Source organism: Bufo bufo, chromosome 1 (assembly GCF_905171765.1).
Source record: "Bufo bufo chromosome 1, aBufBuf1.1, whole genome shotgun sequence".
Taxonomy (NCBI): Eukaryota; Metazoa; Chordata; class Amphibia; order Anura; family Bufonidae; genus Bufo; species Bufo bufo.
Window position 1 is genome coordinate 254,222,201 of NC_053389.1, and position 25,299 is coordinate 254,247,499.

Consider the following 25,299-nt stretch of genomic DNA (forward strand, 5'->3'; position numbering starts at 1 on the left):
ACGTTTTCATGGAATGCTGAAAATTTATTTCTGTCCTCTATACAGTAAATGAATACAGGTAGGCCTACATGAGCATAGCGTATCTCTCTGCATGCTTTATTAGCTTGTGAAATGGTGTACAGTATTGTATAGATGTCAAATATTGGTTATTGTATTTTATAGGGGCCAAGGAGGTATATACAGTAATATATATATACAGTTATTGTCTCAAATATTGTATCATAAAATACTGATCTACAGTGGTTGAGCTGTAAAACAACATACATACATGTGCATAAGTCAGCTGGATACATAAAGAATAAATCAAGCCAATAGATTATTAACAGGATTAGTTAGTAATAGATCTAGGGACAAAACGCCATCTCGCACAATTGATTTAAAGAGGACCCAGCACCTCTCCTGACATGGCTGTTTTAACAACTACTTGCATTCCACATGTAATAAAAATTCTGGAGCATCTATTCTTATCACTCTGAGTTGTACTGTCCCTGTATTATTCCTGCTAGAAGTTATGAATAATTACTGGCAGTTTGTAATGAAGGTCCATATGGGTGTTACCAGTTGGGGTGTGTCCTTCCACAGTCTGACACTAATCCAGTCAGTGCTACCAGTGTCAGACTGTGCAGGGACACCCCCCAACTGGTAGCACCCATCTAGACCTTTATTGCAGACCGTTAGTAATTCATTCATAGCTTCGAGAAGGAATAATAAAGTAATGGCACAACATAGTCATAAGAATAGATGCTCCAGAATAGTTATTACATGGGGAATGCAAGTGGTTAATAAAACAGTCAAGAGAGGCGACAGGTCAATTTTAATGATAATTCCTTCTTTGATACTTATTGCTAGACATTGGCTTACAACTTTTTAAGTGAAGACAAAACTTTGTAGCAATCTAAAAAAGATAGAAGTGTGAATATTCTAAACATAGACGGATAACAAGTATAGGATAATCAGTACTTAGCACATATACGACCCCAGCACATCGCCTTTTCCTTTTGTTTTATATCCACATCCCAGGACTGCAGAATCTTTTCAGGGATTAGATGTTGCCTCCTGCTTGTCGTCTAACGCTGCCCCCGACACCTATGCCGCACATGAGCGTTGTACCAGTCAGCACTGCTACATATGGAGCAGCAGAGAAGCAGAATCTGCAGGATACAGCATTTTCTTTTATTGACTGACTGCAAAGGAACTAATGCCCATTATGTGAAATATTCTTTGTAATTATGTCTTATATTAGACAAGAAGAGCGCAAGTCATTATCCAGACTGAGCCCATTGTCTGGAGAAAACTCCTCCTGTCATTCATTCCTATGGAGAATTACAATATATCATCACCCTGACCGTAAAGCCTACACGACCCATCTCCAAGCCGTATGTCAGCTGATGAGCGGATGCAATGAAGATGCCTACAGGTGCAGATTAGCTGTAACCTTGCCAGAAAGCGCTGTCCTATCGATCCGTTTTCTCACCTGTAGGGCATTCGCAGTGAAACTCGTCGATTTTATCGATGCATCGGCCATTGTGTTGGCAGGGGCTGCTGGCACATTAGTCTGTATTGATCTCGCAGAACTCCCCTTCATAACCTAACAAATTAAAGGGTAAGAGTTCACATAACGAGATCAGAACAAGGGGTGCATGCTGCCAATCATCCTATAACCCCAGATGGGCGCACCTGGCATACAGATACACTGGAACCCTCCAATCTGGTCCATACAAGTGCCGTCGTTTTGACAGGGGTTGGAGAGACAGTCATTAATGTCAGTCTGGCAGTGAGGTCCTGTGTAGCCCGGGAGGCAGTTGCACTGGAAAGAGCCCTGGGTGTTGATGCATTTTCCGCCGTGCTCACAGGGGTTGGCACCTGTATATTGGAAAGAAGGGTTAATGTGACTTTCTATTAATGTTCAACTTTATGTTATTCATTAATTAAATAGCTCCTTACCAAGAGAACATTCGTCCACATCATGGTTGCAGGCAGGCCCGGTGTAGCCGGAGGGGCAGGTGCAGATGGCCTTGCCGTTCACTGGGTTGGTGTCACAGTTGGAGCCTTCGTTGCAGGGGTTGCTAATACAAGCGTCATCCAGGTGACAAAGCAGACCTATAACGCAAGAAAGGGAGCACACAAAAATAGGATTTTTTTGTGCTTACCTGTAAAATCCTTTTCTTGCTGAGTTCATTGGGGGACACAGAAGACCACGAGTATGGCTGCTGCCACTAGGAGGCGACACTAAGCAAAAAAAGTGTTAGCTCCTCCTATCAGCTATATCCCTCCTGCAGACACTGAGTTAATCAGTTTGTAAAAAAGCAGTAGGAGCAGCCAGGAGAAGCCAACAAAACACAATAAAAAAGGAAGAAAACCGGAGATGGGTCATCATCAAGAACCAGAAGGACCCATATAGTAGAATCAGCAATGTACATAGAGGGTGGAAGCTGTGTCCCCCAATGAACTCAGCGAGAAAAGGATTTTACAGGTAAACACAAAAAATCCTATTTTCTCATTTGTATCATTGGGGGACACAGAAGACGATGGGACGTTAAAGAGCAGTAGCATGGGGAGGGAACAAGAACAGAACAAATCCAAGGCCGGTCATAAGGCCCCACACAGAAATGCGGGGGAAAGACACACCAGGAACCCTGAAAAGGGACGGGAAGACCAATTCCCCGGAAGGCCAGCCAGAGAGCAGCTGAATACGCAGAGGCTCCGGCTGGGCAGAAGAAAGAACAGCCCAGGAAATATAAGTCACGGCTTAGGAGACTTCAGAAGAAGTGGAGAGCACGCAGAATATCCAGAAGGTGGACAAGAATGAAGACAAGACAGTCACCAAAAGCAATGGAGCGATTGCGGAAAATACAGGAGAGAAATACGTAGCCTGGATCCAAAGGAAGAAGACGAACTACAAATGGCGTCTGGATATCAAGGGCCAAAGAACTGCAGATGTGACAAAACTTGCCCCCCATGGAGGAAGAAGTAGGGATGCCCGAAGGCAAAGGCCCCACACACCATACTGGACTGTCAGAAGAGAAGAACACTCCAGCGGGACCATGACGAACAAGTCAGGGCTAGAGAACCTGGAAGTCAGGCATGAGAATGGCCCACCAGAAAAAATTCCAGAACAAGAGAGAGAGAAGCAGTCTTATACTCCACGGAAGGCTGCCTGAACTGGCAACCTAATCGGAAGCTGCAGACAGGAACCATATTATGCCAGGAAGAGAGTGTGGACCCCGAATGCCACAAAGTCCCAGAAAAAAACTGGTAACAGAACCAACACCACCCGCGCAGGCACCACACAGCAGAAAGGGGGCAAACGAGAACCCAATGGCTATGAACACTGGCCGAGCAGGCAGTAACAGTATGTGGGGGAGCGCAACAACTCTCCCTGCTGAAGGAGAGAAGTAGAAGCAGCGGATGTGGCTTAGTAGAAAACCAGCACTTAGGGGTGACAACAAGGGCAGTACAACTGCTCGACCCGGTGAGGGGAGCCATGTAGACAACTCACATATGGAAACTCAACACGGAGGGAACGCTGATGCTGTCACCGTAGTAGATTGTAGAGGCAATGCGGTACATGTAAAGGGAACAAGGCGCTAAGCCAGCGCTATAGAAACCGGTAGATTAAACCAGGTACAGAAAACTTACTAACGCCCAGCAGAAGTGAGCAAAACCCTCAGCCGCAGCGTGTCATGGCAGAACATAAGCAAAGTGCCCCCTGTGGAAGAAGGAAATGTAGACACAATCACAACTACAACTAGCGAGAAGGCACCATGCCTAGAAGGAGAAATGCTGTGTAGATACCGCCGGAATGCCAGGGCCGATACTCCAAATGGAGGAAGGGGATAAGGAGAAAACCATAAATGGAGTGTCTCCCGCCCATGCAAAGACTGCCTCACAGGGGGGAGGCGACAGCAACAACTATGGCCTCTAGGGTCAGAGGGGAGACTCCACCTGAAAATAAGGACAACAGCAAAAGCCACCAAGAATTGGTGCTAGCGCAACACTTCACCTGAGAAGGAAGAAAATTGGCAATCAGAGCAGACGTTCCACCTACGCAAGGAGTGTGGACACCGGGCGTGCCAATGACAATCCACCAAATGAAACTGCACCTCACAGGGACTCAAGGCAAGAGGAAAGGTATGAGGTACACGAACGGCCTGTTAGAGCTACAGGCCGACCTGGAAGACCAAGACTTCCACATAGGCGCAGACACCAATCCAAACTAAGACTATCTGAGGAAGGGGGTAGTGTGAAGTAGTCACAGTATCCAGCAATAGTGTCAAAACACCAGCTATGACGGGGAATAAGGCGATTGTAGGGACCATGTCTAGCCAATAGGCCACCCATGGAACGGGATGCCATGCAACAAGGAACAAATGAGAGTAGTCGGGGTAGACAATGTTGAAGCAATTACTCTACCCAAGAAAGAAGGATAACGTAATAGGAGGAACAGTTTCCTGTGGTAGTGGAATTACTCTGCTGACGGAAAGAGGGGAACCTAAAAGATGTACAGGGTCCCCTGGTAGTGCAAGCACTACTGGTTGTGCAACTACCCCGTCAATAGGGGGAGGGTAATGCTACAGGATCTATAGCACGCAATTGTGGTGCAACTAATCCCCCAATGGAAGGGGAAAAGCCGACAGGACAGATGATATCCAGTATAAGAGTAATTACTCCGCCTGCAGAGGGGTTAATGCAACAGGACGTATGGTATCCGGTGGAAGTGCAATACTCTGCCTAAGGAAGGAGGGTAATGCGGTAGTCTGTCCAGGATCCAGTGATAGTGCAATTACTCTATAGAAGCAAGATAATGCTACAGGATCTACAGTATGCAACAGATGATATCCAGCATTAGTGCAATCACTCCGCCTGCGTAGGGAGCAATGCAACAGGACGTACAGGATCCAGTGGTAGTGCAATTACTCTAAAGAAGGAGGGTAATGCTACATAATGTCCAGTACCCAGAGTAAGTGTAAATACTCCCACTACGGAAGGAGCGTAACGCTACCGGATTTACGGTATCCAGTGGTGGTATAAATATTCCACCCATGGAAAGAGGGCAATGCTACCGGACGTATAGGAACCAATGGGATGTAAACACTCGCTGATAGAGGATTAGTCTGCCCATGGAAAGAGGATAATGGTACGGGCCGTACAGTACCCAGTGGAAGTGCCATTACACCACCTAAGGAAGGAGGGCAATGCTACAGGCCGTACAGAGCCCAACCAGGTTTCAATTACTCCTCCTACGGAAGGAGGGTAATGGCACGGGCTGTACAGTATCCAGTGGTAGAGCAAGTACACCACCTATGGAAAGAGGGTAATGCTACAGGCTATATGGTATCCAGTGCAAGGACAATTACTCCGCCTATGGAAGGAGGGTAATGCTACAGGCCGTACGGTATCCAGCGCAAGGGCAATTACTCCGCCTATGGAAAGAGGGTAATGCTACAGGCGATATGGTTTCCAGTGCAGGGGCAATCACGCTGCCTATGGAAAAAGGGTAATGCTACAGGCCGTACAGTATCCAGTGCAAGGGCAATTACTCTGCCTATGGAAGGAGGGTATGCTACAGGCTGTACAGGGACCAGTGGTGAGTGCACATATTCCGCCTAAGGAGGGAAGGGAATGTGGTAGTGTAACTACTCCGCCTATAGAAGGAGGGTAAGCTACAGGGAGTGAGGTATCCAGCGGTAGTCGAGGATTCCGCTTACGCTATAGGACGTATGTATCCAGTGGTAGGGTAAAGAAATTTTGCCTACAAAATGGCGTGAGAACTAGGTTCAGAAGGACCAGATAGCTCCAAGGGTTAATAATATATAAATATATAGTTGTTGTTTTTTAGCTCAATTCTAACAAAATAGAGCTAGGGAAACTGCAGCCACATCCGTCTGTACTAATAACCAGCACTGTAAGCCTCAGCAGAGAGCCCAGTAAGCTTTTCTTTAGCACAGTAGTGCTGAGGCAAGGAAAGGGTTAAGCAGAAGGCAGGGGCGGAGCTTATTGGGCAGTTGGTGGGGATTAAAGCAAGCCAGGGGTGTTTTTTTTCTTTTTTTTCTTAATGCATGTGCAATGTTTCAGCTGAGTAGCCTTTTTCCTACAGCTGCTCCAATGGCTTTTGATGTCCTGCCTCTCCATACCAAGGGGGTGAGTTGGACCAAGCCCTCAGAAGGCGCTCATGGGAAAACCTGAGAAGGGGGAGGGAGGAGGAATGGGGACTAAGAGAATACTCACCCGCCAGGCGTTTTCTGCCCCCCTGGCTCAAGCTGGGTCAACAGCTTCGGTAGGCTACCACCGGGAACGGAGGCTGGACCTGGTGACCCGAAAGCTTGCAGAATACAGAGGCTTTAGGAACCTCCTTGCCTTTTGGAGACCAGGAACGAGCAGCGGGCTTGGGGACCCTCTGGAATCCCATCTATTGGATAGGAATGCAGGCAGCTTGGAGACTGCCATCAACCCAGCTAAAGGAAAGATAAAGAGAAAAATGTAAAGAAAAAAAAAGAAAATCAGGGAGGTCTGCCTCCTACGGACACTAAGCTAAAACTGATTAGCTCAGTGTCTGAGAGGAGGAGCTAGCACTTTTTTTTGCTTAGTGTCACCTCCTAGTGGCAGCAGCTATACCCATGGTATTCTTTGTCCCACCAATGATACGAGTGCAAGATAAAATGGTTGTGAAGAAACAAGCTACAAACGAGAAATCTTGTCAGAATCCTCTTCAGACGATCTGTCCTCACCTGTGCGGCCATGTGGACACTCGCAGTAGAAGGACGCCACGCGATCATGGCAGGTGGCTCCATTGTTACAAGCAGCGTTGGCACAGTCATCAATGTTCTCGCTGCAGTCCTCTCCGGTCCAGCCGTTGACACAGACACAGTTGTACCCTCCATGGGTATTGTGGCAGGTGCCTCCATTCTGACAGGCGTTTGGCATCAGCTGGCACTCATCAACATCTTTAGTGCAGTACTGGCCTGTGAGAGGAGAATGATGGGGTTACTATGTGGCAGCACTCAGACATGAGATGTGTCACCGTGCACACACACATAGCCGTACCTGTCCAGTCCGTAGAACACCGGCAGTTGTAGGTGTTCACTCCATCCACACAGGTGCCTCCATTCCTACACTGGTTTCCCGGACAGTCATCAATATTTTCCTCACAGTTTTGACCAGAAAATCCTACAGAAGGCATAAAATGTATAAAATAAGTCAAAGATAACAGGAAGAATGATTTACAGACTTCTCGTTGTAGATCATATGGGGAGGGCGTTCTTCATGTTACAAGGTTTTCATTGATTTACAAAAAATGTGTGTCCTTAAGGAAATGGATTCATGATGTGAAGTATCAAGATGGTTTCCTCAGCCGTGTGTAGGCGAGACGCTCGGATTGCTCTAGGACTGAGTACATTATGGCACCAGTCCCTGTAGACCCCCAACAAGGGGTCCATCCTCTGGGGTTTGCAGTAGATGGAGGGCAGTCACTCTCAGTTACATGCAATCTGTTGTTTTGTTTGCAAAGTGCAAGAGACATTGAGCAACGAGTAAGATTAGAGCCGTCTGTCGCGGCCATCAACGGGCAGGGTCGGGACAAGTCGTAAAACTTGTGATAGCAGACTTCTATTGCTGCCGCCATCTTGATTGTTGGAAGCTGGAACACAAGACCAACATGTGGCGAGTTACTCATTAGACAGGCTACTGCCGGCTCCTATCAGGGCTTACAGCACACTGGGCCATAACGCTCACCATTCCTCAGCTATTCCTCCTGTGCACATGTAAGCTCTGCCGACAACTCTGTCGTCCCCCCCCCGTCCCCCCCCCTGACCTCTCTGGCATGTTGTAATACAGCACAGCCGATCCTTCGCTCAACCCAACCTCTGCCATGAAGGTTTGCCGGGACACTCCATACACATTAGATGGTCGCAGACATTCCTCTAATATGTACTGGCAGCTTAACTTTTAAAGCCTGGTTTGGGAATCTTCTGGTTGTATCCAAGCCTGCCGGAAAATCAGCAAGTCAGAATAAATGAGCAATAATAATCCAGGTGTGATGGCGGCGTGGACCGCCAGCTGCAGTGCACGCACCCAGGATCACATGCTCTGCTCTTTGATCTCTTTTTTTGTGATAAAATATCCCGGGCCACATGTGCTGCTGAAGACACCTGCTCCACAAGCCCATAAAATCTGTGCGGCTATTGTTGTGCGGCTTCAAAGAACCACGCAGGTTAAGGTTTGCCCAGTTTGAACATGTCTGGGTGCATGAATGGGTTATTGTGCATTCCCCCGGGGCCTACTTACTCCACATAAAAACTCCCCCCTTTTCTACCCCCCAACCTCTCACACCCCTTAAATGAACACACACAGTCCGAGTTGGATTAAATCGGCCACAGCAGCCGTTTATTAATAAATAACATATATAAATATATATATAAATATATAACAATAACTTTTCCATACCCCCTGACGAGGGAGGTCATAGAAGCCCCAAATTTTTCACATATATGTATAAACACGCCAACCCGGCACTTCCATCTTGCCTCCAGCCGCAAAACTCCAGCTCAGAGACACCAACTGATGGACGCCTCTCTGAACGAACCAAAAATGCCCCAACTATGAGAGTCCAGCCCCCCCTCCTGGGGGCCCTCCCATTTTTCACACCATTCAAGACCACCAGCTTCTATGACCTTCCCCCGCCACGACTGCCGCGACATCACTCACCACCATCATCCCCCCCCACAGAACACCCACAACAGGGCGGGTGGGAGGGAGATGTCCGTTCTCTTGCTCCTCTTCTCCCGAAATGGCGCCGGTCCGTTGTCTCCGCCCCCTCTTGAAGCTCCGCCCCCACCCCGCGCCACTCCGCCCCCTCACTATCCTAACCCTTTCCAGCCCTCCTCGGCCCCGGAGCCCAAAACCCCTCATGCAGGCCTACCTCCAGCATCCGGCCTTTCTTGAATGGGTTATTGTGCATTCCCCGGGGCCTACTTACTCCACATAAAAACTCCCCCCTTTTCTACCCCCCAACCTCTCACACCCCTTAAATGAACACACACAGTCCGAGTTGGATTAAATCGGCCACAGCAGCCGTTTATTAATAAATAAATAAATACATACATAACATATATAAATATATATATAAATATATAACAATAACTTTTCCATACCCCCTGACGAGGGAGGTCATAGAAGCCCCACATTTCTCACATATATGTATAAACACGCCAACCGGGCACTTCCATCTTGCCTCCAGCCGCAAAACTCACAAAACTGATGGACGCCTCTCTGAACGAACCAAAAATGCCCCAACTATGAGAGTCCAGCCCCCCCTCCTGGGGGCCCTCCCATTTTTCACACCATTCAAGACCACCAGCTTCTATGACCTTCCCCCGCCAACAACGCGCGGCTTGACTCCTCCCTCAAGCCCGCGCGTTCCTCCACATGCAAAGCGCCCTCTCGATGCCTCCCTGCAGGCCCAAAGACCACAAGTCAATCCCCACCGCGTTCAAATGAACACCATCAGCCCTCCAAAATCCTCCTGTACCCGCCTCCGACTCCACATGCCGAACCACCACCGCCCCATTCCTGGCCGCAAACTTACCCACCGCCCTGTTCACCTTCACCCTTGTCTTATCCACCCTCTCAAACGACCTGGCCTCTCGCCATGACTGCCTATACACCATATCCGACCAAACCGTGATCATCCCAGGAAACAAGGACCACAATCGCAACAAGTCAAACTTGATATCCTTGATCAAATTCCGGCAAGACCTCACCCCCAAGTCGTTACCACCCACATGCAGTACCAGAATATCCGGGGCCCTATCCAACCTCGCATGTCTATGAACCTCACCCATCACACTCCCCCACAACATCCCCCTGCGTCCAATCCATCTCACCACCGCCTCATCCCTTCCTATCCCCAACTGCCGCCCGTTAGGCCTCACATCCGCCCTCAAAGCACCCCAAAAAACAAACGAATGTCCCAGGATCCAGACTAACGCCGCCTCACCACCTGCAACAAGAAAAACAAGAATGAAAATACGAACAAAAAACCACTGCGCCCTCCAACCCCAACTCACAAGGCCCCCAGACGCACATACGACTTAAAACGGGCCGACTCCCACCGCCCAATCTTTTTAATGACCTCGTCCCCCAACCCCAATCTGGCAGCCTCCGTCGCCACCCCAATACGAAAGGAATGACCCGTAAAGCCACTAGAGTCCATTCCCAGCACCGCCATACACTTCTTGAATACCGCCACAAACTGAAACCTTGACAAAAAAGAACCAACCTGATGCCTCAACAACGGACCCTCCCTCACCCAACCCCCCCCCCTCCCTATATACTCTCAAACAATTTACTGGACAAACCAAGCACCCCGCAACTGCATACAGACACACGTTCCGACCCCTTCCTTCCCTGTCCGTCTTAGATACCCTAATCCGTACAACCACCCTATCCTTGAATAAATCCACATCGTCACTCGCCAAACCGCCCCCACACACCGTACTCTTACTCACCAGCTCCCCCAGCCGCAAAGCCCCGAAAAAAGCCAACGCGAATGCAAGCCTGAATAACCTGACCTCACTCTCCGAGCTACAAACCGACTCCACACAAACCCCCACTCTCAACAGCAACTCAAAGGACACCGGCCTCCGCCCGTCCGCCGCCCGGCCCCCACGACGAAAACCCTTCAGTACCTGCTTAACCAAAAATGATTTGGTAACATCCGGAAGGCCCCGCAACCTGAAACCAAAAACTAAACCAGCAAAACACCGGTTAACCCTCGCCACTGACCAACCCTCCTCCACCATATGTCCCAAAAACAACACCAATGGGATCTCCCCCCCATCAACACCAACCCCCATACTCACACACCACTGCTCCCAAGAACGCCACGCCTTACCATAGTCAGACCAAGTACCTTCACTCAAAGACCTCCTAAACAAATCTGCTATAGTACCTCTAATAGGTCCCAGAGCCATGCCGGGCACTCCAACCCCTCCTCCTCCGCCTCTGGAGCCAGCTGACGAAAACGCTCCCACTGCAAACGAGAAAGAGAGTCAGCCACCCCGTTATGAACCCCCGGCACATGCACCGCCACAACCCACGTGTTCAAAGGCAAACACATCAGCACCAAGTGCTGCAATAACCTAACTACCGGAGGCGAAGATGCAGTCAGACTATTAACGGCCTGCACAACACCCAAGTTATCGCAATGCCACCTCACTTTCTTATCCTTAAACTTGCCCCCCCCCCACAGCACAACCGCCAGCACTATCGGGAACAATTCAAGCAACGCCACGTTCCTAACCCAACCCCTCTCAAACCAACTCACCGGCCATTCACCCGCACACCACTGTCCTTCACAATACACCCCAAAACCCACCCCCCCAGCAGCATCTGAAAATAAGTTAAAACTTTCCACCACCTCCCCCATAACCAACGTCCTGCCATTAAATTGTCCCAAAAAACCATCCCAAACCTCCAAGTCCCTCCTCAATTCCTTCCCCAGCCGAATAAAATGATGACCCGACACCACACCTGCCGTCGCCGCCGCCAACCTCCTACAAAATATTCTGCCCATCGGAATAATCCTACAAGCAAAATTCAACTTCCCTAATAAGGATTGTAACTCCCCCAAATGAATCTTCGGCCCCACCCTCGCCGACCGCACCGCAGACCGCACATCAATCAATTTGTCCTCAGGTAACCTGCATTCCATCCGAACTGTATCCAGCACTATACCCAAAAAACATAACTCTGTAGTGGGGCCAACCGTCTTCTCAGCCGACAACGGATCCCCGAACTCTCTAAACACCGACTGCAACGAGGCCAACAGCTACCCACACACCCCGGAATCAGCCGGCTCCAAACAAAGGAAGTCATCCAAGTAATGAATGAGCGACTGACACCCCGCCACCTCCTTCACCACCCATTCCAAGAAGGAGCTAAACTTCTCAAAATAAGCGCAAGAGATCGAACACCCCATCGGCAAACACCCGTCCACATAATACCCCCCCCCCCCCCCAAAAAAAACATCCCAACAAGCGCAAACTATCCGGATGAACCGGTAACAAACGAAAAGCGGCCTCAATGTCCGCCTTTGCTAACATCGCACCCGGCCCCAACTTCCTAACCCAACTAACCGCCATATCAAAAGAGGTGTAAACAACCGAACACAATTCCGGATCAATCCCATCATTCACCGATGACCCCTTTGGGAAAGACAAATGGTGAATCAGCCGGAAAGCATTCGGCTCCTTCTTTGGAACCACCCCCATTGGCGAAACCACCAAGTCCCCCAAAGGTAACTCCACAAACTGCCCGTACATTCTTCCTAAACTCACCTCCTTAGCTAGCTTCTGAGACACCACTTCCGGGTGCATCAAAGCCGACCTCAAATTCTTACATCCCCCACCCCCAAGATTCCCATGACCAGACGGAATCACAAACCCCTCCTCAAATCCCCTACGCAACAGCTCCGCCCCCACCCTTTCCGGGTACCTACTTAAATACGGCCCCATCGTGTCCACCCTGACCGGAGTCCGCCCCTTTTCCAACCGTCTCTCCCCCCCTTTGCCTATTCCCCCGGAAACACCTGCTGGCCCCCGTGGCTCCCCCCACACCCCGAACACTCGTGCTTAAACTTATATTTTTGACCGAACTTGCAACTCCCCTCATTGAACAAAAAGCACAAGCCGGACTTCCGGTTCCGGCGCTGGGATGCTAGCAGCGGAGTGAAGGAGCTCCGGCACCCGCTTGTCTGAAAATCAGATCCCCATCGCTATCGCAAGTGTGGGAAGAGTACTAAACAGATGCTCAAGACCTATTACTGGACGTAGAGATCGGTACATGGAGCGGTACCTTCTGAGGAGTGGCGGCATTAAATCCCTCATGTCCGGCAGCACAAGTGACTCTCAAGGCAAGATGGCGGAGTCGGCCGCAAACATACCTGAACCAGCGCCTGAGACATAAGACAGGGGTGAGTCCTTCCCAGCACTCCCAATGACGGTGTCGCCCCAGGGCATCGATTATAAGTCGCTGGCAATTGAAGTAGCCACCTACCTTGCCCCTGATATCAGGGACACGCTGACGAAGACACTGTCAGCTTCCCTGCAACAAATACATGAAGCAATCCACCAGCATGATGCTAAGATTGAAGAGCTGGAGCGGAGGGCTCAATCTATTGAGAATGAAAATGGCGGTTTAGCACGCACTATGAATGAGCTGTCCAAACAAAATATGATTTTACTGGACAGGGTGGAGGACCTGGAGAATAGGTCACGGCGGAGTAATTTGAGATTAATTGGGCTGCCAGAGTTTATTAAGCCGCAGGAACTAAAGGAGCTATGTGAACTGGATTTGCCAGAAGCCTTAGGCCTAGCGGGCCGCCATAAAGTGGAGAGAGCGCACAGAATTGGTATCGCTGAAGACCCAAACTTGAAAAGACCGGGAGGGCCACATAATGCTCCTATAAGACTGCGCCAAGTAATCATGAAATATTTAGATTACTGCGATAAGGAGGCCATATTAAAAGCGTTCAGGAACAGAAAGAGTCCTCTCAAGCTACAGGGACATAATATTCTATTGTTCGCAGATTATTCGGCAGCTGTGGCGAAAAAAAGGAAGGAATTTAGTCATGTTTGCTCTTTGTTGTACCAGAGACAAATCAAATTCCAACTAATGTACCCGGCAAAGCTGCGGGTTACGCATGCGGATGGATCCACGATTATATTCCACGACCCGTCAGCGGCGGAAGAAATGATGGATGCTCTGCAGACCAGAAGGCAAGAAAGAGAGACAGAGCACAAACTGAGATCTGTATCGCCGCGTCAGGATAGAGTGGATAGAGAGCGGCTAAAGGCCGAGTCGCAAGAATCCGGTCGTGACCGTCATGATAGAGAGAGACGCTCTGGAGCAATTAGTAAACGCACCTCAAGGAGAGATGGGCTATCATACCCGAGAAGGTGACTGTTCTTGTGCTAACTAGTGCTGTGATGCATCACGTTCTCTCATTAATAGTATTGAATGGGGCAGGAGATTCCGGTGGTAAAGTGGGAGATTGCCTAGCCTTGTCACAGATAAGGTGGGGAAGAGGAGGTTAATGTTCTAAGATGTTTATGGTTCATGAAAGTGTTTTTGTTGATGATCTTAACATTGCTCATTGATATAAACAGTCTCGGGTTAGCAGTTATATCAGCCAAGAAGGTGGGCGGGTGCCGCAACCCAGAAAAAAGGAAGTCCTAATAGAATAAATATAGTTAGGAGCTGCTCTAACGATTAGGGAAGGAGATTTGGGGCGGGAGGGAGGTATTTTTCCTTTTTTTTTCTTCTATTTTTTCTTTTTCTTTTTTCCTTTTAGTTTTTGGGTTTTGGTCATTTACATTATAGTAACTTTTGTCTTTTCTGAACGCATTCCTTTTGTCTCGGCTGCAAAGGCGGTTTATAGGAATAGTAAAAGATGAAAATTATCTCTTGGAACGTAAAGGGTCTGAGATCGCCTCACAAAAGATGGATGATTCTCAGGCATTTAAAGAAACTCAAACCTGATATTGTCCTTCTCCAGGAGACCCATCTTGAAGAGAAGGATTTTGACAGGATGAAAAGGTTATGGGTAGGAACTGTATTAGGTGCTCCAGCATATAATAGAAAGGCAGGGGTTATAACGTTGATAAATAAGCAACTCAATTGTACAGTGATAGGACATACTGCTGACACAAAGGGCAGATGGGCACAGGTTCTTATCCAGATCCAGGGCATGCAATACAGCATTTACAATGTTTATGGTCCGAATACAAATAATGGTCAGTTCTTTAGGGAGCTGGAATCCAGGGTACTAGGTGACCCAAACCAGTATAAGATCATTGGAGGAGATTTTAACTCAGTGGTTAGGGGAGCAGAGGATAGAAAGCGGGAAGGAGACAGGATTGGTATTGATGGACCCCAGGACAAAGTGTTATTGCCTCTTATGGGAGGTGTTGGTTTGATGGACCCATGGCGCCAATTTCATCCGGACGAACAAAGCTTTACGTTCTACTCGAATTCACAATCCTCGTGGTCACGGATTGATTACATATTTTTATCTCACTCACTCTCACATAGGGCTGAGATGGCGGAAATTGGCGATATGGTTATATCAGACCATGCTCCGGTATCGCTGGAACTACTTGAGACATATCCAAGGGGGGATGACTATATTTGGCGCTTTCCTTCTCAACTATGCGCTAGAGAGGAGTTTGTAGAAAAATTATCCATATGGTGGGAGGAATTTAAGACCGACAATGAGGCGCACTTAGATGACCCACAGTTATTCTGGAATACTTCAAAGGCGGTGATGAGAGGTAGGATAATGGGATATATGAGTAGTATTAAGAAAAAGGCCCAACAATCTTTTACTAAAGCGAGCCAGAAAGTCAGGGAGGCTTATTCCAGATTCATTAGTAACCCGTCAGGAGTTAATAAGCAGGAGTGGGTGACTGAACGGCAAGCTTTTGAGAGCTGTGTTAAGGAAAAGGAATCCCTGAAACAGTCAGAATTGGAAACAAGACTATATAAGTACGGTAACAAATCTGGGAGGCTCTTAGCAAATCTAGCTAAGGGGATGAGAAACCCTCAATATATAGCGGGTTTGAAGGACGCAGAGGGTAACATGAGATATGACCCGGCAGGGATTAGTGCTATAGTAGGATCCTATTATGAAGAATTATATAAGGATGAAGCAACATGTGACCTGTTGGATACTATTTTAAATAGGGTTCAAATGCCAATCTTAACAGGAGAACAGCTTCTTTCTTTGAACGCTGACATCTCATTATCAGAGCTACAAGAAGCCATTAAACATTTAGGTAGTTCCAAAGCCCCTGGTCCGGATGGATTCACGGGAGAATTCTTTAAGGCCCTCGCAAATCAAGTCTCACCTGTTCTGAAGGATTTGTATAATGGGGTTTTTAAAGGCCAGATGTCATTAGACAATGAAAACATGTCTTATATCAAACTACTGCCCAAGCCAGGGAAAGACCCCTTAGTACCAGGCTCATATAGACCCATCTCTCTAATAAATGTGGACGCAAAACTGTTGGCTAAGATTGTAGCAGATCGTTTGGGAGCATTCTTACCTCAGTTAATAGGTCAAGAACAGGTAGGTTTTGTAAAAGGTAGATCCGCAGTGACAAAAAGGACTGTTTTGACGGTCCTAGATAGAGTACAGAACCCCCCAATTAAGGGAGAGTTTCCAGCCATGCTCACCTTGGATGCGGAAAAAGCGTTTGATAACGTGCGGTGGGCATGGCTGGGAGCAGTATTAGATAAGATGGGATTTGTGGGAGCCTTTAGGTCATATTTGGATCGGATGTATCATCATCCTAGAGCAAGAGTCTATACTCAGGGCTTTCTGTCTAAGCCCTTTCTGCTTCAGAAAGGTACCAGACAGGGGTGCCCATTATCTCCCCTCTTGTTTAATTTAGCCTTAGAGCCACTTGCCAGGGAACTGTGTAAATCTAACATATTTGAAGGTATCAAGGTGGGGGGATGTCAGGCAAAAGCTGCCCTGTTTGCAGACGATGTAATCTTATTCTTAGCCCATCCGAAGCAACACTTGGGGAAGGTGATGGAAGTATTAAACGATTTTGGAAAATACTCTGGATATAAGATCAATAGATCCAAATGTGAACTGCTTCCTTTGACGCCAGGCAATGATGGGAAAGACATTGACCCAGGGAGATATGGTATTGTCAAACCGTCGACTCAACTGACATATCTTGGGGTCAAAATAGGGAAGTCACCCCACTCCATATATAGGTTGAATTATCCACCTTTGTTCTCAAAAATTAAAAAGGACCTCGATAGATGGAAAAATTTACCCCTCTCTCTAATGGGTCGTTGTCAATTGATCAAAATGATGGGGGCGGCGAAACTAATGTACCCTTTACAAACAATACCTGTCCTTTTGCGTCACGCAGATATAGGGGACCTTGAGAGGAAGTTTACGCAATTTCTGTGGGGAGGGAAGAAGGCAAGAATTGCATTGAAAAAATTGAAACTTAAGAGGGAGCAGAGAGGGCTTAACTTCCCAGACCTGAGGGGATACAATTTGGCATGTCTTAGTAGACATATACTAGACTGGGCCAATAAGACGTCGTACTACTCAAATTTACGGGTTGAGAATCAATTAGCATTTCCATGGAGTCTGATGGCCCTCTTACATACCAAAGTATCGAAGCTTCCGTATATAGCAAAGAGATCCATAATCCTTAGGGATACTATTATCACTTGGAAAAACGTGAGAAAGCTATATGGGCTGACATATATGTTTTCAAAACATCTCCCATTACAGGGTAATCCCAGCTTCCCTCCAGGTTGTAGTGAGAAGTCCTTTAAAGACTGGGCAGATAGGGGACTGTCTAGAATAGGAGATATGATGCATGAGAAAGAAGCCAAATGGGCATCGCTGGACGAATTAGTAGAGAGATGGAACCTACAGAAATCAGCTCAGTTCCCATATATGCAGGTGCGCAGTTACGTGAGAAGTATTGTAAAGGACTTATCCAAGGAAGGGCAGAAGAACAAGTTTGACTCATTTCTGGGACATAAGGGTAGGATGTCTATCTCTGAAATATATACTATACTTAGAGCTACTTGGGAAGATCAGTTAGTCGTTAAATTATTCAGGAAATGGGAAAACCAGTTGGAGGTGACAGATTTGGAGCCCATAGCTCGGGCGGGTATTCAGGCAGTATACAATGCAGTACCCAATGTACAGATGAGGGAAACTCAGTTCAAAATATTACACAGGGCAATTTACGGGTTCAATCTACCGTCTTCCTTAACAAGACCGGATAGAATGACTGCATGTCCAAAATGTAACACACCAGGGACAGACTTGTTTCACGGTTTGTGGGCTTGTTCCAGTCTAAGCAGCTTTTGGTCTCAAGTATTCACAATAATGAAAAGGCTGGGAAATAGACGTTCTGGGCTATCACCTCTTCTAGTCATATTTCAGGCAGAGGGGAAGGATTCATCTGACAACGCAGGGAGCAGTAAGAAGAAAAAATTATCGGCTCTGGAGCATAAGATAATGTTGGAGGCAAAGAGGTGCTTATTGGCACAATGGTTGTCAGGAGAGGTCCCTAGTGCTGAGGTGCTGCTGAACCGAATCAAACATTTACTTCAGTTAGAATGGAGCGATGCAATCACCAGGAAAGAGGTGTTAGGGAAAAAATGGTACAAAATCTGGAAGGTGTTCATTCTACATTATATCCCCACTTCTGAATACCCATCATTGATGGAACCTTTTAAACTTACAGCGTGGTATCTTCAGGAAGATTTGAAGGATCAGTTAGGGGTTTTGAAAACTTGAATTGAATGACCCACAAGGGAGAAGAGGTAGAGATAATTTTTGATGATCTAATAGGGGCCGAGACGTTCAGGAAAGACAAAAGCGGGAAAATGGGGAGGGGAGAATTAGATACTGTATTTGTGGGGGCTAGTATTTTCAATATCGATGTGCTAAAAGTTTGCTTTTTCAAACAAAGTTTAGGATTTTAGTTATAAGGAGGAGGAGGGTGGGTGAGGGGGGGAGAAAATGGGAAAAAATAGGAATTATACATGCAAATTGCACTCAGCATGACATGTTATTGCAAATGAGTTTGATATGACTTTGCTTTTTATGTGTCACCAATGGCTATGTATAATACTTACATGTAATTTTTAATTTGTTTGTTTTTTCCCTGAATAAAATTTATTTTAAAAAAAAAAGCACAAGCCCTTTGCCGAGGCAGCGGCAAAACCCTACTGCCCGCCCCCCCTCCCCCCATCCCTCCCCCCTGCTCTGCACGAAAAGGCTGCCCCTGTCTACCAGCCCCCATCACCCTCATCCACAGTCCTATGTCTTTATGGTCCCACCGCATACTGGAGCGGACCGCCTTCCTCTGACGAAACTGTTCGTCATAACGCAACCACCCGTAACCTCCATAAACACGATAAGCTTCCCCTATCGCATCCATGTAGCAAAACAGAAACTGTCTTGCGCCTTCTCCCCGATCACACTCGCCAAAATAGCAAACGCCTGAAGCCAATTGCTAAACGTACGAGGTATCAGCCTATACCGCTTCTTCTCCTCCTCCTCCTTCTTACCCAAATCCTTCCTCACAACATCCAAATTAAAGCGCTCCAACGGGAGAAGGGAAAAGATATCCACGTACTCCCCCTTCCAAATTCGCTCCCTCACTTCCTGCTTCAAATGCGCCCCCAACGGGCCCTCAAAGCACACATACACCACGCCCTTTGCCGCATCATCAACCCTCGGCCTATCTTCCTCACCACCTACCTGCGTCTGCACTGACACCCCCCTCCCCCCACTCGCCACCAACCCTGTGCCCACCCCCCCGGAAACCTGCTCAGATCCCCGAGCCACCGCTTCAACCTCGCTCCCCCTCCCTAAACCCCAAGCTTGCAAAGGCCCTGCCCCCCCGTGACCTACACCAGCCAAACCGCACAGCAACCGCCCCAAACCACCAAATAAATCAGCCTGACCACCCCCGCTGGCCCCCAACCCCACACCTTGCAATAATGTAAACAGTGTCCCCAAGGTTGCCTCACCTGGCTGCCCGGGCGCTGTGAACCCCGCAGCCGTTGATCCGGATTCCCGCCGCTCCACTTCCGATCGCACCATCCTGGACCCTGCTTCCGATAATCCTCCACTGTAGCCCGGCGGCCCAGCACTTCCAGCGCTGGCCGCGTCTTGCTCAGTCCCTGCCATCTGCTCACCCGACTCCTCAATAAGACCAGCCGCCGGCTGTCCGTCATCAGTAAGGGGCCTGTGGTGCACAGCCCCGCAGCCCCTCGCTCCCTCAGGCCCAAGAGGGGAGCCTGCAGCACCTGGTCCTGCACTCCCGCCATCTGCAGCCGACCCCCCCTCCCTTCACTGAATCCCGCCTTGCATATGGATTCCTCCCGAGCCGTGAGGACTTAGGGAGCGGTTGAGCGTGTCCCCCACGGCCCGGAGGGTCCCTAGAGGGGCTCCTCACTCGGCGCTGGACTCTGGGGGTGTCCTCCTCAATCAGGCGCGCCGGCGGCCTAGCCCGCCGCGGCCGTTTTTCCTCTGACGGCGGGCAAACTGCACCCGCCGCCTCCCCGTGCAACAAGCCGGCTACCTGGTCTACAAGCCAGCCTTGACCCCGGACCACCGCCGCTACCAGAAGCCTCTCCAGGACTTCCTCGACGCCCGACATGGTAAGGTTGGAGCTGGAGAGGATGCCGAGATGTCCGCTCTCCTGCTCCTCTTCTCCCGAAATGGCGCTGGTCCGTTGGCTCCGCCCCTCTTGAAGCTCCGCCCCAACCCCACGCCACTCCGCCCCCTCACTATCCTAACCCTTTCCAGCCCTCCTCGGCCCCGGAGCCCAAAACCCCTCATGCAGGCCTACCTCCAGCGTCCGGCCTTTCTGAACTAAGGGGAAGGAGGAAATACCTTATGATTCACAGCAGCTCATGGGATACATGCTGTCTAAATAAAGCTTGGGAACCACAACTCCCAGCATGTCCGCACAGACACTACTGTGTATCCAGGGATGCAGACTTCTTCATGCCGTGAGTTTGGCCTCTTGCACACAAACGTATTTTCTTTCCGTGTCCGTTTTTTTGCTTCAATGGGTCCGCAAAAGAAACTGAAGTTACTCAGTTTGCATTCCGTTTTCGTATGTCCGTTCCGCAAAAAAATGGAACATGTCCTATTATTCTCCGCATTACGGACAAGGATAATACTGTTCTACAAAGGGCCAGCTGTTCTGTTCCGCAAAATACGGAATGCACACGGATGTCATCCGTTTTTTTTGGCGGACAGCAAAATACATATGGTCGTGTGCAAGAGGCCTTTATGAGAGTCTATAGGCACCCCGCCGCCAGATCTACTGCCCCGATTCACAGATTCCTATGGGTCCTAAAGGGATCAATGCTCCCTACACCTCACACATTACATTATCACCTATTAATTCACTGTAGGGATTAGCACTCCCATCGCCCCTCTCTGTAGGGATCAGTCATCCCATAAAAATGAATGTCTCTGCATGAGATCTGCAAAAATGCGCATTAGATGCGGACTAAAAAATATGGTATGTGCATGAGGCCTTAATCAGGAGTATCCGGGTTAGCCGTTTAATGTGACCATGCATTTTATTGGTTACAATTAGTGTTGAGCGAACTTGCGATTAGCAACTTCGGGTTATCTAAGAATTCCGTAATGGATTCCGTTACCACGGACCATAAAGAAATCCTATAAGAGGCATTCCGTATGGCCACCTATTATGACGGAAAGCAATACGGAATGCCTCTTATAGGATTCCATTATGGTCCGTGGTAACAAAATCCATTACGGAATTCTTAGATAACCCCAACACCTAACTTGCAAATCGCGAGTTCGCTCAACACTAGTTACAATACGTACCCAAATCTCTTCCCTACCACCTTTGCCAGATTCATCTTCAGTGCATATTGGAAGTCATTCCGGCTTTTTTCTCTTGCAGACTTGTTACTGATTATTTGCTACTGGAAGGCGATTGGCGATAAGTATTTTGTGCCGCATCATGTGGCAGCTCCGTATGCTTACTACTATGTACTGGTGAGTGCCATATTAACCTATACTGAAGTAGTACCAGCAGACAAGTTGGAAAGATTGGCCACAAATGAACTTTTTAAGGCACAACAGTCTAATCTGATAAGAGATCTGCATTACTTCCGATGGTCTAAGACAGGCATGCTCAACCTGCGGCCCTCCAGCTGTTGCAAAACTACAACTCCTATCATTCCTGGACAGCCTACAGAAGGTGGGAGTTGTAGTTTTACAACCGCTGGAGGGCCGCAGGTTGAGCATGCCTGGTCTAAGACAAAACTTTGTAGCAATCTAAAAAAGATAGAAGTGTGAATATTCTAAACATAGAAGGATAACAAGTATAGGATAATCAGTACTTCGCACATATACGACCCCAGCACATCGCCTTTTCCTTTTGTTTTATATCCACATCCCAGGACTGCAGAATCTTTTCAGGGATTAGATGTTGCCTCCTGCTTGTCGTCTAACGCTGCCCCCGACACCTATGCCGCACATGAGCGTTGTACCAGTCAGCACTGCTACATATGGAGCAGCAGAGAAGCAGAATCTGCAGGATACAGCATTTTCTTTTATTGACTGACTGCAAAGGAACTAATGCCCATTATGTGAAATATTCTTTGTAATTATGTCTTATATTAGACAAGAAGAGCGCAAGTCATTATCCAGACTGAGCCCATTGTCTGGAGAAAACTCTTCCTGTCATTCATTCCTATGGAGAATTACAATATATCATCACCCTGACCGTAAAGCAGGCATCTCAAACTCGCGGCCTTCCAGCTGTTGCAAAACTACAACTCCCAGCATGCCCGGACAGCCTACAGGTATCAGCCTACAGCAGGGCATTGTGGGAGTTGTAGTTTTACAACAGCTGGAGGGCCGCGAGTTTGAGATGCCTGCCGTAAAGCCTACACGACCCGTCTCCAAGCCGTACGTCAGCTGATGAGCTGGTGCAATGAAGATGCCTACAGGTGCAGATTAGCTGTAACCTTGCCAGAAAGCGCTGTCCTATCGATCCGTTTTCTCACCTGTAGGGCATTCGCAGTAAAACTCGTTGATTTTATCGATGCATCGACCATTGTGTTGGCAGGGGCTGCTTGCACATTCGTCTGTATTGATCTCGCAGAACTCCCCTTCATAACCTAACAAATTAAAGGGTAAGAGTTCACATAACGATACCAGGGGGTGCATGCTGCCAATCATCCTATAACCCCAGATGGGCGCACCTGGCATACAGATACACTGGAACCCTTCAATCTGGTCCAGACAAGTGCCGTAGTTCTGACAAGGGTTGGACAGAAACTCATTAATGTCAGTCTGGCAGCGAGGTCCTGTGTAGCCGGGGAGGCAGTTGCACTGGAAAGAGCCCTGGGTGTTGATGCATTTTCCGCCGTGCTCACAGGGGTTGGCACCTGTATATTGGAAAGGGGGGTTAATGTGACTTTTCATTAATGTTCAACTTTATGTTATTCATTAATTAAATAGCTCCTTACCAAGAGAACATTCGTCCACATCATGGTTGCAGGCAGGCCCGGTGTAGCCGGAGGGGCAGGTGCAGATGGCCTTGCCGTTCACTGGGTTGGTGTCACAGTTGGAGCCTTTCTTGCAAGGGTTTCTAATACAAGCGTCATCCAGGTGACAAAGCAGACCTGTAACGCAAGAAAGGGAGCACACAAAAAAGATAAAATGGTTGTGAAGAAACAAGCTACAAACGAGAAATCTTCTCAGAATCCTCTTCAGGCGATCTGTCCTCACCTGTGCGGCCATGTGGACACTCGCAGTAGAAGGACGCCACGCGATCATGGCAGGTGGCTCCATTGTTACAAGCAGCGTTGGCACAGTCATCAATGTTCTCGCTGCAGTCCTCTCCGGTCCAGCCGTTGACACAGACACAGTTGTACCCTCCGTGGGTATTGTGGCAGGTGCCTCCATTCTGACAGGCATTTGGCATCAGCTGGCACTCATCAACATCTTTAGTGCAGTACTGGCCTGTGAGAGGAGAATGATGGGGTTACTATGTGGCAGCACTCAGACATGAGATGTGTCACCGTGCACACACACATAGCCGTACCTGTCCAGTCCGGAGAACACCGGCAGTTGTAGGTGTTCACTCCATCCACACAGGTGCCTCCATTCCTACACTGGTTTCCCGGACAGTCATCAATATTTTCCTCACAGTTTTGACCAGAAAATCCTACAAAAGGCATAAAATGTATAAAATAAGTCAAAGATAACAGGAAGAATGATTTACAGACTTCTCGTTGTAGATCATATGGGGAGGGCGTTCTTCATGTTACAAGGTTTTCATTGATTTACAAAAAATGTGTGTCCTTAAGGAAATGGATTCATGATGTGAAGTATCAAGATGGTTTCCTCAGCCGTGTGTAGGCGTGACGCTCGGATTGCTCTAGGACTGAGTACATTATGGCACCAGTCCCTGTAGACCCCCAACAAGGGGTCCATCCTCTGGGGTTTGCAGTAGATGGAGGGCAGTCACTCTCAGTTACATGCAATCTGTTGTTTTGTTTGCAAAGTGCAAGAGACATTGAGCAACGAGTAAGATTTGAGCCGTCTGTCGCGGCCATCAACGGGCAGGATTGGGACAAGTCGTAAAACTTGTGATAGCAGACTTCTATTGCTGCCGCCATCTTGATTGTTGGAAGCTGGAACACAAGACCAACATGTGGCGAGTTACTCATTAGACAGGCTACTGCCGGCTCCTATCAGGGCTTACAGCACACTGGGCCATAACGCTCACCATTCCTCAGCTATTCCTCCTGTGCACATGTAAGCTCTGCCGACAACTCTGTCCCCCCCCCCCGACCTCTCTGGCATGTTGTAATACAGCACAGCCGATCCTTCGCTCAACCCAACCTCTGCCATGAAGGTTTGCCGGGACACTCCATACACATTAGATGGTCGCAGACATTCCTCTAATATGTACTGGCAGCTTAACTTTTAAAGCCTGGTCTGGGAATCTTCTGGTTGTATCCAAGTCTGCCGGAAAATCAGCAAGTCAGAATAAATGAGCAATAATAATCCTGGTGTGATGGCGGCGCGGACCGCCAGCCGCAGTGCACGCACCCAGGATCACGTGCTCTGCTCTTTGATCTCTTTTTTTGTGATAAAATATCCCGGGCCACATGTGCTGCTGAGGACACCTGCTCCACAAGCCCATAAAATCTGGGCGGCTATTATTGTGCGGCTTCAAAGAACCATGCAGGTTAAGGTTTGCCCAGTTTGAACATGTCTGGGTGCAGAACTAAGAGGAAGGAGGAAATACCTGATGATTCACAGTGGCTCATGGGATACATGCTGTCTAAATAAAGCTTGGGAACCACAACTCCCAGCATGTCCGCACAGACACTACTGTGTATCCAGGGATGCAGACTTCTTCATGCCGTGAGTTTGGCCTCTTGCCCACAAACGTATTTTCTTTCCGTGTCCGTTCCGTTTTTTTGCTTCAATGGGTCCGCAAAAGAAAGTGAAGTTACTCCGTTTGCATTCCGTTTTCGTATTTCCGTTCCGCAAAAAAATGGAACATGTCCTATTATTGTCCGCATTACGGACAAGGATAATACTGTTCTACAAAGGGCCAGCTGTTCTGTTCCGCAAAATACGGAATGCACACGGATGTCATCAGTTTTTTTTTGCGGACAGCAAAATACATATGGTCGTGTGCAAGAGGCCTTTATGAGAGTCTATAGGCACCC

At 48.3% G+C, this 25,299-nt stretch overlaps 1 protein-coding gene, 1 long non-coding RNA gene and 1 pseudogene across 2 annotated transcripts in view; 1 reads left to right on the forward strand and 2 right to left on the reverse strand.

The window, feature by feature from the left end:
- Positions 1 to 1,579, reverse strand: part of RAB19 (RAB19, member RAS oncogene family) — a 136,842-nt gene extending 135,263 nt beyond the window's left edge. Inside the window, exon 1 of the mRNA XM_040438831.1 lies at positions 1,475 to 1,579. The gene's annotated coding sequence lies outside the window, so the exon portion shown is untranslated. The remainder of the gene's footprint in view (positions 1 to 1,474) is intronic.
- Positions 165 to 25,299, reverse strand: part of LOC121005970 — a 75,236-nt pseudogene continuing 50,101 nt past the window's right edge.
- Positions 7,825 to 25,129, forward strand: LOC121005977. Its single transcript, XR_005779994.1, has 3 exons — positions 7,825 to 8,209; positions 14,070 to 14,074; positions 24,816 to 25,129. It is a non-coding gene; the product is annotated as an uncharacterized LOC121005977 (long non-coding RNA).